The sequence below is a fragment of the Bombus vancouverensis genome, chromosome 9, assembly GCF_051014615.1.
Source record: "Bombus vancouverensis nearcticus chromosome 9, iyBomVanc1_principal, whole genome shotgun sequence".
NCBI lineage: Eukaryota > Metazoa > Arthropoda > Insecta > Hymenoptera > Apidae > Bombus > Bombus vancouverensis.
In genome coordinates, this window is record NC_134919.1 from 7114973 (window position 1) to 7129904 (window position 14932).

The window sequence follows — 14932 nt, forward strand, 5'->3', positions numbered from 1 at the left end:
TAATAAAAGCTAAATAAATTGATCCCATATTACTGTTACTGAAAAATTCCTTATTATTTCCAAAATTGATGACTTTCTAGATGTGTCTTAACAACTGAATGATATTTAAAACAAAGTAGCTTGAAATAATGAAGTTAAAAGGTCATTACGATTATCTTTGAACGTTTGACCGCAGAAGGCTACTGATTTTATGCAAAATAACAAAACAAGATTGAAACGTTACTCTTTTCCCAATTGCCACGTGTCGAATCGAAGAGTTTCTTTAATATTACAGTACATTTGTTCGTATTTCAGAGAAACAACTTTCCAGTAACACTTCGTTGTTTACGAATAAACACTTTGAACGATACAAAGTTAAATTTGCTTAAAATATTCCACAATGACTTTTCTGTTTATTTTTTATCATAAAACTCTTACACGAACATTTACATATTTTTGTCTGAAAAATGCACTATTGATTTGCACTGGAATTCAGTGTGTAATGATGTGTGGTAAATGTAAGAAAAGAAGAGTTTTGGACCAGTTATGGATTATTGTCCGTCGGTGCATGCAAATTGAGGTGAAACGCGATGCCCGCGAACCGCAACGGGGATAACCCACGGGGAAATTATTGATAATCTCATCAATATTCGCGTTATTGTCAGGCACAGGGCACCAATAATTAACGCGCAATTGGACGCGAGTATCGATACAACGCGAGCGATCTGCAACACATGTCGCTCTATTAATAACACCGTGCCCGGTGCTATCGATACCTCACTAATTCATCGAAAAGCAGATTTACAGGTCCGCCGCAGTTGCATCGAGTAACAAGGACGTAAGTACTAACTGTCGAGTAATCATTTTATGCCTGATATGCAGTTCGAATAATCTACAGTGTCGTTGCTAATTGATCGTGTTGATGATTGAATAAAATCGTTATTGAAGATCATTATACTGCTGCCCAGTAGTAAGAGTTAGGGAGGTCATTTAGTTTATATTGTAATACCAATTGTTAGGCTGTTGATCGAGTTATTTCAATTTCGCGTGACAATTTTTTTATTAAAAGGGGCAAAGGGATTAAATAATGGAACGAAGCTGATCAATAAAGGAGCACCATTTAAGATAGAAAGAACTTTGAGAAGATCATTTGTGGTCGTTGAAAAACTGTTCCGGAGAACAAATTCTGCAAATTTATCGAAACTATACATGAAAAGGCTATGAAGAAATTACTATACGCATTATACGTTATATGGAACGTATTGCACTACAGAAATATAAAAATTTCCATAATATACGGAACCTGTTTATCGAAGAACGTATATCCAACGATGAATGTAATCCAGTTACTGAAACTTGATCAATTCATAAATAGTAAAAACTATAAGAAATATAATATAATGAAATTCTAAACGCATGAAGAGGAAGTTATTTACAAATTTGAGTAGTATGTATGGAGACCACCCAGCATTCCTTACCACATTTTAATAACAGAGACGTATGCAATCAGTTAGCATTTAAAGTAAGAAAGGGCTGAAGCAGAATCATCATCGCCGGGATGAGAAGGTAATTCACGAGGGTGTTCGCGATACGGCATTAAAACATTGCTTTATTACGTCCACCGTTGAATGTGTCAACGGTGCCGGTTTATAAGGTAAATTTTAATGAACTGGCATACATGCACACTCGACATGCTTCGACTCTGGCTCCGAGTCCCGGGCTCGAAGCGGTAAATACGTCATTAGTCAGCGCAAGCTCAGCCTTTTTATTTGTGTTTATTAATTCAACCATGGGATTGAACGTATCATTTATGTCAGTCTTTGAATTACTAATGCAAACGGTTACGGAATACTTGGTTCGAAGACGCGGCTTTTTGCAACGAGGGACCTTGCCTTCAACACAGGATGCACGCACTGCCAAGTAGCGAGCTTAACGTTTCGGGAATACTCATTCAGGCTATTAAACGTACGCTTGAAAGGTTTATAAGATCTAATTGGAAACGAATTAATTCCTTTTCCTTCTGACGATTAGACGGAGTGTCGTCTACTCGTAATTGGACAGTACGTAATTTGACTCTGTGGTCGATATCGTGTTCGATAATCTTTACGTTGCATGTAGGAGAAGTAAAAAAGCTTTTTCGTTCAAGGATCGAGCGTATGATTATATGATGTGATTAATCATAGTCTTGTAGCAGAGGCTCAGAGTAGTTAATAGCTTTTTATTCGACTTATCTTCTTGGAGCATTAGGCTATTTGAAACGAATGCTTCAAGAATGAACCGAGAACTGTGAACTAAATTGTAAATTCAGAAGAGCGAAAGAAAAAAAATTATTCAGAATATGATAAAAAAAAAAAACGATCAGATTTATGAAACGCGATTTTGTTTCAAGATAAATTTTATTCGAGGGAAAACTGCAAAATACGACGTAACAATCAGTCTGAAGCTTTCTTTCAATAATGTTCCAATAAGTTTCGACTTGTACGAAAATGTCAGAAACGTCTCGTATAATCGAACTAACATTGTTATTATTCTCCTATAGAATGGATATTATAAAACATAGTACTGCAAGTAACTTTTACAAATTACAAATCGTCGAATCTTCGTGTTTAATATTCTTACATTATATTCAACGATAATTACAAACTACTATTAAAAAGTCACTGATTGAATGTTTCTTTGGATCATTGATCAATTACCAATTTTGTTACTAATTAATTACTAATCCAACTTTATTCGAAGCACGCACAACTTTTCCATACGAAACACCATATGTAACCAACACCAGTAGCCACCTTTCGAAACGCTGTGAGAGGAGAAGAGGCCTAAGGATCTGGATGGACACTGGGGGCCAGGTCACATGTAATCGTGGTCTGGTCGCGTGCGGATAAATCAAAAGTATGAAACGCTGCCGGCAGAATTTCGGCATATTTATGGCGGTGGCAATTCAATGATACACATTCCCGGTCGCGCGTAATAGTCAATATTTCCATCAGAAGCATACCTACAACTCACGCCCACGCCGACGAATTGGTGCAGCCAACGGTGCTTTATGAGAGTTCAGGACGCATTTGACAGCGCGATGCGCCCGGCCAGTTGTTGCTATTTATTCGCGCATTACATTACTCTGTTACCGAGTCGAGTGTCACCAGCTAATTTGCATTATAAGTGCCGCTGATGTTATCATCGCTTCGCTTATACGTTATGGCGTCGCTGACGGATCATCAGCGCGCCGCTGTCTCACGTGTTCGCGTGTTATCCCGTTTCTATGCCTGTGTGTGCGAAAAGTGTATTACCATGTGCAGCAGCCGGTTGCCCGAAACGAACCAGTAATCGCGGTTCGTTTATTCCCGGCTGATAATTACGCCAACAGCATCGTTTTGTCCATCAATTCGTACTCTTTTTGTGAATTTGAGGAAATCAAAAGATGGTCAAACACGACGAATTTAAAGATGCAGGAAAGGAGATACATTATTTTTAAGTTTTTGATTGATATATTCTATTTTTTGAAATTTTCTCAGATGACTTCATATATTGCGCCGCTATCAGTAAATGTATATCAAGGTGGTAGTAGTAAGGTTCTGTAGAAAAACTTTAAATTTTTTACTTATAAGATAGAGGCATAGGTGTGATGTATGTAGATTATGGATTAAAAGCAATGACTTGTTGAAATTTCTTTCACATTGTAAAGCTGTATATTTCTGAACATTTTAAATACGAGCACAAAAAGAAGGAGACGATATTAATTATATACGTGAATATAATTTTATTTTAGTCTATTGATATTTGTCATATTTTATCCCCCCCCCCCCCGCCCTCCCACTTTATCAAACGTACGATTAAAACCTGTACTTTTCCCGATAGTTGCAATTTGGACAGAAAAAAAGCGAGAAGAGATACGACGATTATAGTACTTTAATTTCAACAAAATTTTGTTAGGTATTAATTTACAAGCGAAAAATTACCAGTTGTAGACTGTACAATTCTCGCGTGCATTTTCGAAAATGAAACAAAAATCACGAGTTAAATCATTAATATTATTACACCGTTTTGCAAGTACTTCAAAATAAATAGAGAAGCTGGTAGATTTCCAAAGCTTATCGTGATTTTCGACATTTTTATCGATGTATTCAGGCAAAACGAGATGCACGAGCTAAAAATACTCGAAGCATGCTATCGGGCGACAGACAAATTGTCGGACGACACCGGTAATAATTACCACTAAATAATTTTCGCGTAGAGAAGAGCCATCCAGCGGACCAGCGGCAGATGTAAATTCCCTCCCCACGTGGTCGTCGCCCGGCCCTATGAATTCCGCACGAGTGTCCGACCTTTCCCCGAGTATATGTATGTTGAGCAGCTGAAGTGGAGATTGAAGTGAAATATGAAAATCCGGGCAGCGCAACGCCGGTCGTAGCTGACGCCGGCGTTTTCGTATTGAGCACGTCGCGTTTAACGAGCCGTATAAGACAGAAAAATATAGGTAATGAACGTGAATACAGGGCCGGGACTTTTCTTTTAAGCCGCGTTCCACGGTATTCACTAAAATCGTTTCTCGTTCCCCCTTGGTAGAAAAACGTGGCTCACGGTTGGAAAACGGACCCGAATCGTGATCCGGTTGCTGCTGCACCAGCTCCTCGTATTCCTTTCCTTTTCAATATTATCCGGACAAAAATTCTCGCTCGCCTATATTTTTAATTAAAATCATTCCACGCGGCTTACACGAGTATGTGAAACTTATTAATGAACTCCGCCGCGTATGTTCGTCCGCTTGTACCGAATCAGTTCGTCGAATTTTAGCAAGATCCCCGCGGTATTCGTGTTTCATTCCTGCTTTTCAGAATGCCCGTATTTCCATGGCAGTGAACCCACGGGAGCATCGGAAAATGTGTCCGCTAGGTACCATCCAGTTTTATCGGTGTAAATGAACATTCCCGTCGATGGTTGTTAACATTCCCTTCCAAAGAAACCCTGTATCTCTTAGCAAAAACTTTAATTTACCAACGTTCGTTTCATTTTGAAGGATTATTTGCAAGTCGTCTTAAGAGACTACATAGAAAATGGTCAGCGGCTACACGTTAGAAACGGACGCACGTGTTCGAGAAAATTAGTGACGGCTTGAAAATGTAATCAGCTGGTGGTTCCCCTCCCCACTCAAAATGACACCCCCATTCCTCGTTTGCACGGGAACGCGGCACAATTATTATGTACACCGGCCGCGCGTACAATGTGGGTCCATTTCAGAGTGGCAATTCGCACGATACATTATCCAGTCAGCGCGATTGTCGACCATACGATTCGCAGTTTCGTTTCAGTCCGCGTAATAACGCTGGCATTTCGACCCTCGTTCCGCCGCTTCTGTAAGAGGGGGTGGTGTCACCGACAATATTTTCCTTCGACGAGAGAGAACCGTACCGATATTTCGCCGCGCCCGACCCCTTTTTTCCCGTTCGTCGCCGCGCGCCGCTCACGAAATAACTCATTTCGAGAACGCGCGCCAGCGTGAAGCTGTCGATAGCAGCCACGTCCGGGAGCCGCGCCACGACAACGTGTAAACAACCGCCGCGTCAACTTTATATTATATGTCGCCCAGCGAGAGGAATCCGGATCGCCGCGCAAATCTGCCGGCTCGATTTTGACCGATCCACCAAAACGACTTCTCGTCCCGCTTTTTTTCCGCGGTTTCCTCTGCCCCATCTCGCCTCGCCACCCTCGCCCCCGATTTGCGTAGATTCTTTTTCGGCATGCGGCCACGCGTGCACGTGAAACTGCCGATGATAGGATAGGGGAACCTCTCGACTCCCGGCCCATACACCTGGCAAGTGACATGAAACAAATCTACCGATACCACCCGGCTGTAGCTCACTTCATCGTCAGAGTTTATCGGGGGGTTGGTGCCGAACAGAAACCAAACGTTATAATGCCACCGTAAATCCTTGATTTTCACTCTGAAAATTTATGTACGCCGACTGGGGTGGTGACCGATACTTGTAAACTTGACTGTTTGCTGAAAGTTCAGTTTTTTATATAGTACAATTTTGTTGAAATGATTTGTAAGAGTTTACGTTCGTGTTCAGGTTATTTACTCGGTTACCGATTAACATTCCCAATATTATAGCATTCTATATAAATATGTATTTAATAGAGGAAAAAGATTTGAATCCATACAAAGGATCAAAGATCGCAGCAGGATGAAGAACAGAAAAAGAGATTCTTCTATAAAAATTGCTCGTTAAAAATAACATCATGAAGCTACAGTTCTACAAAACATCTGAAAAACTTAAAAGCATCGACATAAACCAGCATAAATCACGGAAATGTCTATGAACGTAGGATTTCTATTTCTCACGCTTGTTATTAGCGTTCCAGGTTGCTCGGTAGATAATGTCCTTCTTTGCAGCGATATAACAAAAATAATTGAAGCGAGGGTATCATTCAGGAAGAAGTTAAAAAGCAAAACGATGGAGCGTTCAAACGTGCCGCGCGAGGGACACGAGGCGGACCCGCATTATCGATGTAGATCGGTTCGAGCGTGGCGCAAAACCCAGCGAATCTGCGTGACTAATTATCGCGTTCTCCTTCCATCTATCTTTACCAATCGCGTCGATCCGTGGCTGCCTGCGGCCGAGTCCCGACACATCCGTCTTACTTTCGCGAGCCACATCGCATCAATTTAAGTTTTTCTCGTGGCCCGTGGAAAAAACGGTGCATGATCTTACGATTGTACGCGCTTACAAAAGCGCCGACGCGCCGTTGAAAACGTCTGGATTCATTTGCCCCGTACTTTTCTTCGTCTCCTTTTCTGTGACTCCTTCTCCTTCTTGTCTTCGTCTCCGTCTTTTTCTTCTTCTTCTTCCTCTTCGTCAGCCACCACCCTTTCCCTTTCACTCGCGGCAACGATCTTTTTCTTGCTTGTCGATTTGACTCTTCGCGTTCTTTCTTTCACCGCGACGCGACGTTTGATGCTTCGCGTTCGCGCTGGTCATTCGATGCAAAAAGCACATTATGAACCATAAATGCTAAGACCAGATGCTGAATCGCTGGGCCTTGATCTTTGAAAACGGCGCGTGTGTGCGCGTCGATCGCTCTGCTCTTCTTTCCCCAGTTGTACCAGCGTAGTTACCTTATCGCGATCTGTTTCTCACAGTTTTAAGTATTATCAATGTATAGTATCATTGATTATCGATTTACTGAAAATTTCAACCAATTTTGTCAGATTACACGTGAATTGCCGTTAGTAGGATCCAGTGATCTTTTCCTCCGGTTTTGCCGAAACGGTAATGCTTTTTCACTCGCAAATCGGTGATTAGTGGAGGTCACGGTACAGCGGCCAAGACAGAAGAGTAGGATCAAAAACGAGACACATTCATAGAAGCAAATTAGAGGGTGTTTCGAATTGAAGCGATGAGGGCTGTTCGATGCGGAAGAGGGGGCGGCAGAACGTGGAACGGGGGGACGAACAAATGAAACGAAATGTCGCTACTCTCGACGAGCAAACGAACGCAGAATAGGAAACGAGAGAGGGAGGAAGAGGGAAAGAGAGGGAAAGAGAGAGAGAGGGATTGTTTATCGTTACACCCTTCCGTTCGTCCCGTACCACTCCTATTCCCAGTTAGACTGCTTATTTGCCTAATTGCGTGGCACACCGATAAATTTGGACAAATCGTCGCGTTGTAACGTTAATTTCCCTTTTTTTTACCCTACGTTATTCTTTATTCTATTGACTCGACTTTTTTCTCAGATACGATCAATTAAACCCTGGATTTGCAAGTCGATGAATTTCATGTAAAATAGTGTTGTGTGTATTGAGAAAAATTTTGACAAACTGACGCAACCGGTGATTACAAAATTTATCACATTCTGTATTATTATTTTCAAACTTATCCATAGTGTATATTTGACTTTTAATATTTCAAAAAATATTGTCTATTATATAGATATAAGAATAATTGCTGTTTATTGTTTTTTGATATCAAAGATGGAGCAGAACTACACTTATGCACTTATGTAAAGTGAAGATTTTATATGATCAACTACACGTGTGTAATAACAATTTTCCATAATGTCGCGTCACGAAGCTGCACTAAGCCACGAGGTCCATTGGTATGATAAGAACTCTGTTGCAAGTGCGGTTTCTTCTGGAAGAAACCTAAGTGCTGATATTTCTTATATTTTCTATCAATTGCAGGAAGTTCAATGTAATGCGTGTGATTTACGTAACGGTTCAGCTACAGTTATAGAGTACTCGCATCGCGCTCCTCTATATGTACATACATGATTCGTGAGAAGTCACGAGAAATCAGATTGTCACGTAGCTATACAACCACTGTCAAAAGTTTTCGATTACAGTGTAAGTTTCATCAACAACCGCTAATGAATAAGTTGCGAATATTTACGCGAATTCACATGTAAACTAAGTGAACATTTATCAAATCATAATAAAGTTATAGAAAAACGACAAATCAGATAAATATTTGTTATTAAATCCTAGAAACTATTCTCAACGCGCAGTAGCCTATAACCTAGGATTTTTCACCAACGTTATTAATTAATAAATTATTACACAAGATAACCCAAGTAATATTTAAAACCAAAACGAAATTACAATTTTACAATTGGAGTATCGAAAACTTTTGCTAGCAACTGTACATGACGTTAGTAGCGAGCGTGTTAATTGGAATCGAACAAAAACATCAACGCCTGCAAATGACACGTTTAATCATACTACAATGTTCCTGAGATGATAAAACGAACCGAATTAACAATCAATTCGACAGAAAACCCCGCCGTACATCAGAGTCAATTGATGTAATGCATGCACACAGGTATGGGGTTGTAGCTTGATCGAAAAAAGATTCATCCGCAAAAAAGACGATTCGCGGATGCTCTCGTGGCTGAACCCATGAGCCGCGCGGCTCGTTAGGGGGTCAGGATCAATGGGTTCGTCGCGGTGCTCGTAATTTTATGGGATTTCATAACAACGAGCGCATCGTTTGGTATCGAACAGGGGGGATCGGTGAAGTGGAGAGAACGATGGGAGAAGTCGTCTTGTTAAAAGTAGCCCGCCTCATTGCCTCCAATATCTGGTAGGTACTGCTCTTCTGTCAGGGTAGCTCGAGAATCGAGCATCTCAATAGCCACTCGAACCTCCTACCATCCCGTCTTGTTACACGCGCGCGTGTACGAATTGAGAGCGCGATTTCTGCTTAGACTTGTAACCTTTTATACCGGTTGCCCCTATACATACGCAGAGATCGCGACCCATGCTTTTGATTTTATATTTGATTTTGATATTTGACGAAAAGCGGCATATACTTTGATGCAATACTATCTTGCAACTATCAGTGTTGTATTATAAAACTTGTCTCTGGTATATAATAATTTTCTTCTCGATGGTCAGGTTGTTTCTTTTTCATCTGTTTTAGAACACGAAGAAGAAAAGAGTGAAGGAAGATATCACTTGGAAAAAAGGTTAATTCTCTCGTTTTTTAAAAATCTTTTGTCATTTTTTCTGACGTAATGAATAATTATTTATTTATTATTTATTATTTATTATTTTCACCACTAGCATATGCTTTTAATGGTGAATTGTGAAGTCAAATAATTTTATTTGGATAGGGAATTGGATTTATTCTCATTGCACAGAATTTCTCGATTCTTCAAAAGGCAAAACCTTTTTCTTTTCGCCAGAGTACGCCACATTTATATGCTGCACATTCGCGTACATTCTGTCTTAAGTTTCATTAATAATATGTCATACGTCGACCGTGAAACAACTGACGAGTGTCGCATTCGGAAATCATGAAACGCTTGGAGGTAGGAAAAGCGAACCCCGTGGAAATTGATGTAGACGTATACGGACTGGTCCTTCGATAAACGAACATTTCTCTCCAAGGAACAACTTCCCCGAAAGAAACAGCAGGATCGAAGGGAAGCAAGGTTGTAGGAAAGGCCATCTTGGTGGACGAGTTTCAGGATTACGGTGTATCGAGTTAACGAGGCTACGGGTTTCTAATGGCCTGGGGCTACTTATTTCGCATATCAGGCGCTAGCCAGACCACGTAACGTTTCTATAGCGAGGGGGCGCAAGGCCAGCCAACACCTCAAGGCAAAAGCGGCCGCGTATAAAAACGTGAAATATCATGGGGCATTTTCTTATCGCTAGCCCGGCCATATGTAAAAACGAATAAAATTGTGGTAAGTTGCGTCGAGGGAACACGCTGCGGTCGCTTCAGGCCAGCAGACCGAATCTGATGCGTTTTGTTTTTGGTGAATAAATTTAGACATAAATCGTAGCCACGCGAAGGAACATATTTCTGAACCAACCTCTTACCGGTCGAATTCCCTTCCTTCGTACGACGAAATGTTGAAGGCGAGGGAGTATCAGAAATTCTATATTTCATAGCCCTAAAATTTGAAATGTTGCTAAAAAACAAAGATGCTATTTTTGACGTATTGCAATTATACAAATTCTTTGAGATTTTGTTTCAATAAAATATTGTTGATTATAATAAAATAATTTTGAAATATTGATCACTGGTTCATGAGCCAATGATACTTGATATAATTTAATTTGCTGTTTGATACTACCCTTATTTTCGCTTGAAAAGCATCTCTGTGAAACTTAGGAATACAGGAAAACACGTAAACGTACCTGAATTGCTGCTATTATAATTTTAACTTTCGCCGAACTATTAGCAGGTCACCTAATTAATAGAACTTCGATTTTCCCAAGTGTCTCTATCGAGACACTACAAAAATTCTTTTCAAGACTCATATCTTCCCTAAAATCAACTAAGTCCAAACTAAAACAATCCGCGAAGGAAACGCGATTTCACACTTCCAGCTTATCATCCGCAGCAAACACTCGTAGCGTTTCTAGCCGACTAACCCCATGTTCATCACACTCCATACGTTTCATCTTTACCGAGAGCAAGTTCACCGATTCGAGCAACTTGCTCCGGCTGAAAACGCCAGCATCGACGGGTTTTTCGCGCGCAAGTTGCCAGCGTTCTCATCGGTGCAAATGATACGGCGAATCGAGCGGATTAAATACAGCGGAACTCATCAACAAGGACTACGGCACACGGCGGATAAATCGTGATTGCGTAATATCGCGCGAGCAGCATGCGCGAGTAGAATTGCGTAAAAGCAAATATGCAATAGACTACCTGAACGTCCTGTATTGTACGATTGTCTCCGTTCTCCTCTCGCCGGCGCTTCGCAGGAAATGCCTGCCTTGCATTTCCCGGCATTGTAACCACCCCGTTGGCTTCGGAGTATTGCCAGCCTCAACGTTTGAATTGCATTACCTATTATTGCTTATTGTTCGCCGCTAGCTTCGTGCGCCGAGCTTCTCGTCTCTCTTACACCGACTCTCCTCTTTTTGATCAACCCCTCCTCTTCTTTCCATCCTTCGCCAGTTTCTTCCACCCCTACACCCTGCGAATTTCATGGAACAGGGTTGTTTGGGACACCGTAAGAGACGGGATGGAGTGTACGAAGTAGAATTTTCTGAAACAGAATGTGATTGGTCAGTGTGTTGACAGAAATTTATAAAATAGTGCAGTTATTGAGTTCAGGCTTTTAATTCTTATAGTTACACATGTGAATTTTTATTTATTGTATAAGAAACTGGATATATTGTATAGGTTTTATATGCTTATTTTAATATATATATCGATTTATAATACTGCCAGAAGAATTTTTAGTTTCGTTTAATATCTAACAATTTCTTGAGGAAAATATGTACAGATTTTGTATTGGTCGATTAGGTTTGTCATTAAAATATCAAGAAGAGTAAAGATAAATTATGGTTAAAGTTTAGGCGACAATCCACATAGAATTTACTATTTTGTTAAATTTCTGTCTTTATATGCATCCAAATTTCAAAAACAAATATATCTTCCGTTTCTAATGAAAAGTTTCACTCTTGGCACACTCACATCGCCCGCCGTCTGAACCTCTCAATTCGTCCTTGCTCGCGTAACGAGACAAAATCCTCGAGAAGAGGACTTCAAATGAAACGCCATTGATCTAATTCACGAGGTAAATGACACGAGAAATATAATCTGTGCTGATGGTGTGCTTCGAACTCTAGAAATACCTTACCCTTTCTCGCTCACGGGAGTCGTTCGAACTCCTTGCACGTCAGTTTCTCTTTCACGTAGTTTCACCCCTTTCGTCCGTGTCAGTCCCTGGGAAAGGCCAGGGCATTGTCGCGTTGAAATTGTGCGTAACTACGACAATAGTTCGGTAGAATTGGCGAAATTAATGAAAACTCGCGCGGGATTTTGCGAAGAAGGGGCGAAGAAAGGGATGAAATCTTTGGCCGGAATCAGATATTTCAAACGAAGAAGGAAGAGGAGAGGAAGGATCGGCTAATCGTGACAAATACTGATCCCGGATTGCCGAATTATAAACTAATGTCTTGAGGAAACTTTGCCTCCAATGGCTTTCTCCCCTTCTTCTCAATTACGGGACCCGATTGCCTTCTCCACGATCGAACGTGCTTCGCTGTCTCTGCTACGTGTAGTTTGACTGTTTTCATTTATTGAAAATCTTTTTGAGAAAATGCATGTGATTTTTAGGCGATGCATTATCGAAATTAGTACTTAATGATAAAATCAGTGAATATTAATAATTGTAACCTCGTCGATTCTCAATATTCACATATATAGAACTGAAAATATCATAAAAATGAACTGTAAATTTATTCTATACCTAAGAACAATCTAATTCATCGCATTATGTTTCGCAATAATAATAAAGAAAGCTATTTCCAGTGAGAAAGAAGAAGGGAGGAAGCATGAATAATTTGACAGGAGAATTTTACGTATAATTGCTATAATACTGCTAAAACTTACTCTCGAAAATTTTAAATATTTTAAAAGCTAAATTTTTTAAAATAGAAATACAAAATTCAAAATATTTTAAAATATTTAAATATTCATTTAAAAATATTTTAAACGTGAACTGAGCAATTACAAGCATGCGTTTTATCTAAGATACAGTAGAAAATCGAAGAATCGTGTATGTGGCAAAATTACACCGAACGAAAAGAAATATTCTAGTTTCTTTATAATGGGAAACGGACGCGAAAGTGGCAGCGTGTCGGGGTAGCTGATAGTATAGTTAAGGATAGGCGGACAGTAGCAATGTAGACCGGTTGGCAGGGAAAGGAAATTGGATGATATTTCCCGTGACGATCAAACCTTATTGCCAATTGAAAGAGGAAAGTTCGCAGTACATTTACCGGGAAAATCAGCGGTTGCAAGGTGAACCAGAAAATAGTCGTGGCAATCCACTGTCGCGAAAATTTGGAACTCTTATTTGGACCTATGGATCGCAGGAAATGATAAATGAAATATATGAAACACGCATAAATACAACAAAATCTGATACTTCATTAACATCACTTTATTAATGATCATCTGTACAATAATTTCATTATTGTTTGAAAATGTATTTTAATAAAAGTTTCGTTATGAATTTTAAATAATTATTCTGGAACCTAATGATGATTGAAATTATATCTTTTATATTTAAGAAATACCTTGGAGTTTCGAAAAGGAATTATACAGAACAATACACCATCGTATACTACATTATAATGAAATCATTTTAATGAAATAATACGAATTCCCTTTATACTGTAGAAAACAATTTCCAACTAATAAACGAAAATAGTACCTATGTAAATTAATTTAGAATATCCCGAAGTGTATTACGTATTTCTCTCAAATCTTTCATTTCGCTGACATAAAACTGATAGCCCTCGTATTATTAGACTGTTTCGGATCGATCGGGCGGCCATAAAAATCAAACCGCTAATTTCCCCTCAGCGACGTAACGTTGATGTAATGTATTCTCGCGTCTCGTTTCATTTATCTGATCTCTCCCATTACGAGGTATTCCGAGTAATACCATCAGAGACTGAGCGATCGCGTGGAAAGGACTTACAGTTCCATTCCGATGTCCCTCGTCATAATTTCATATATCAGAATCCGTAGAAGGTTACCAGGGGTGGGAGCGACGTTTTCGCGAAAAGATCACATATAGGGACGCAGCCGGGGTATAATGAGAGCCAGAAAGCGTCAGCGGCATCTAATGTCGGAAATTATAGCATATTGCCAATAAAATCCCGACCAGGGTCCGCCCTTGTACGAGCCAACTAAACAGGTTTCTCCTGCTCTTCGGGGGCGGCGGGCTTATTGTAACGAACGTTGGAACCACGTTTTGCCATTACACAAGATCTCGTCCCGAGGGAACGACCGATACACCGATAATACCGCTAGTCGATAACTCGCTTACAGTTTGACGCTCCTTTCTTTCTATCTCTAATTCAAGTCGCGAACCAAGAAAAACGGTCCACTTCCGAGACACGTGTTTTCTTTTTCTTCTTTTTTTTTTTGTGCCTTTATTTATACGATAACTGTGACACTGGATACATAAAGTAATATCACATCGAAACTTATTAAATGGAACTAAAGAACAAATAACCAAATGGATTGTATGTAATAAGAATAACAGTTGTGATATCTTTTCTTTTCGGTTTCTTTATTTAAGCGATAACTACGATACGTGATGCGTACAGCAATATCATATCGAAACACGCTAAGTAGGAGGAAACTAGAAAACAAAGTATCCAAACGAACAGTATGTAGTAACAAGAACTGTGGTAAAAATGGTGCAAGATTGTAGGGAATAACAGATATGTTGCGAGTATTTACAGACACTTCAATTGCCCGGAAAATGATCTTCTAATTATGTATTATGCTTTACAACGTCAGTCTTGAAAGCATCGTTGTGAACACTGGTGTATTCACCGCAGGGTTGACGCAGGAGACAGGTATTCGCGATGCTTCTTCGAACTTTCATCCAACCTGACATTCTTCCCTGCCTTCCAGCATTTTTAAAACCAATACCGCAACCGCAGTGCACTTCAGAACAGTCG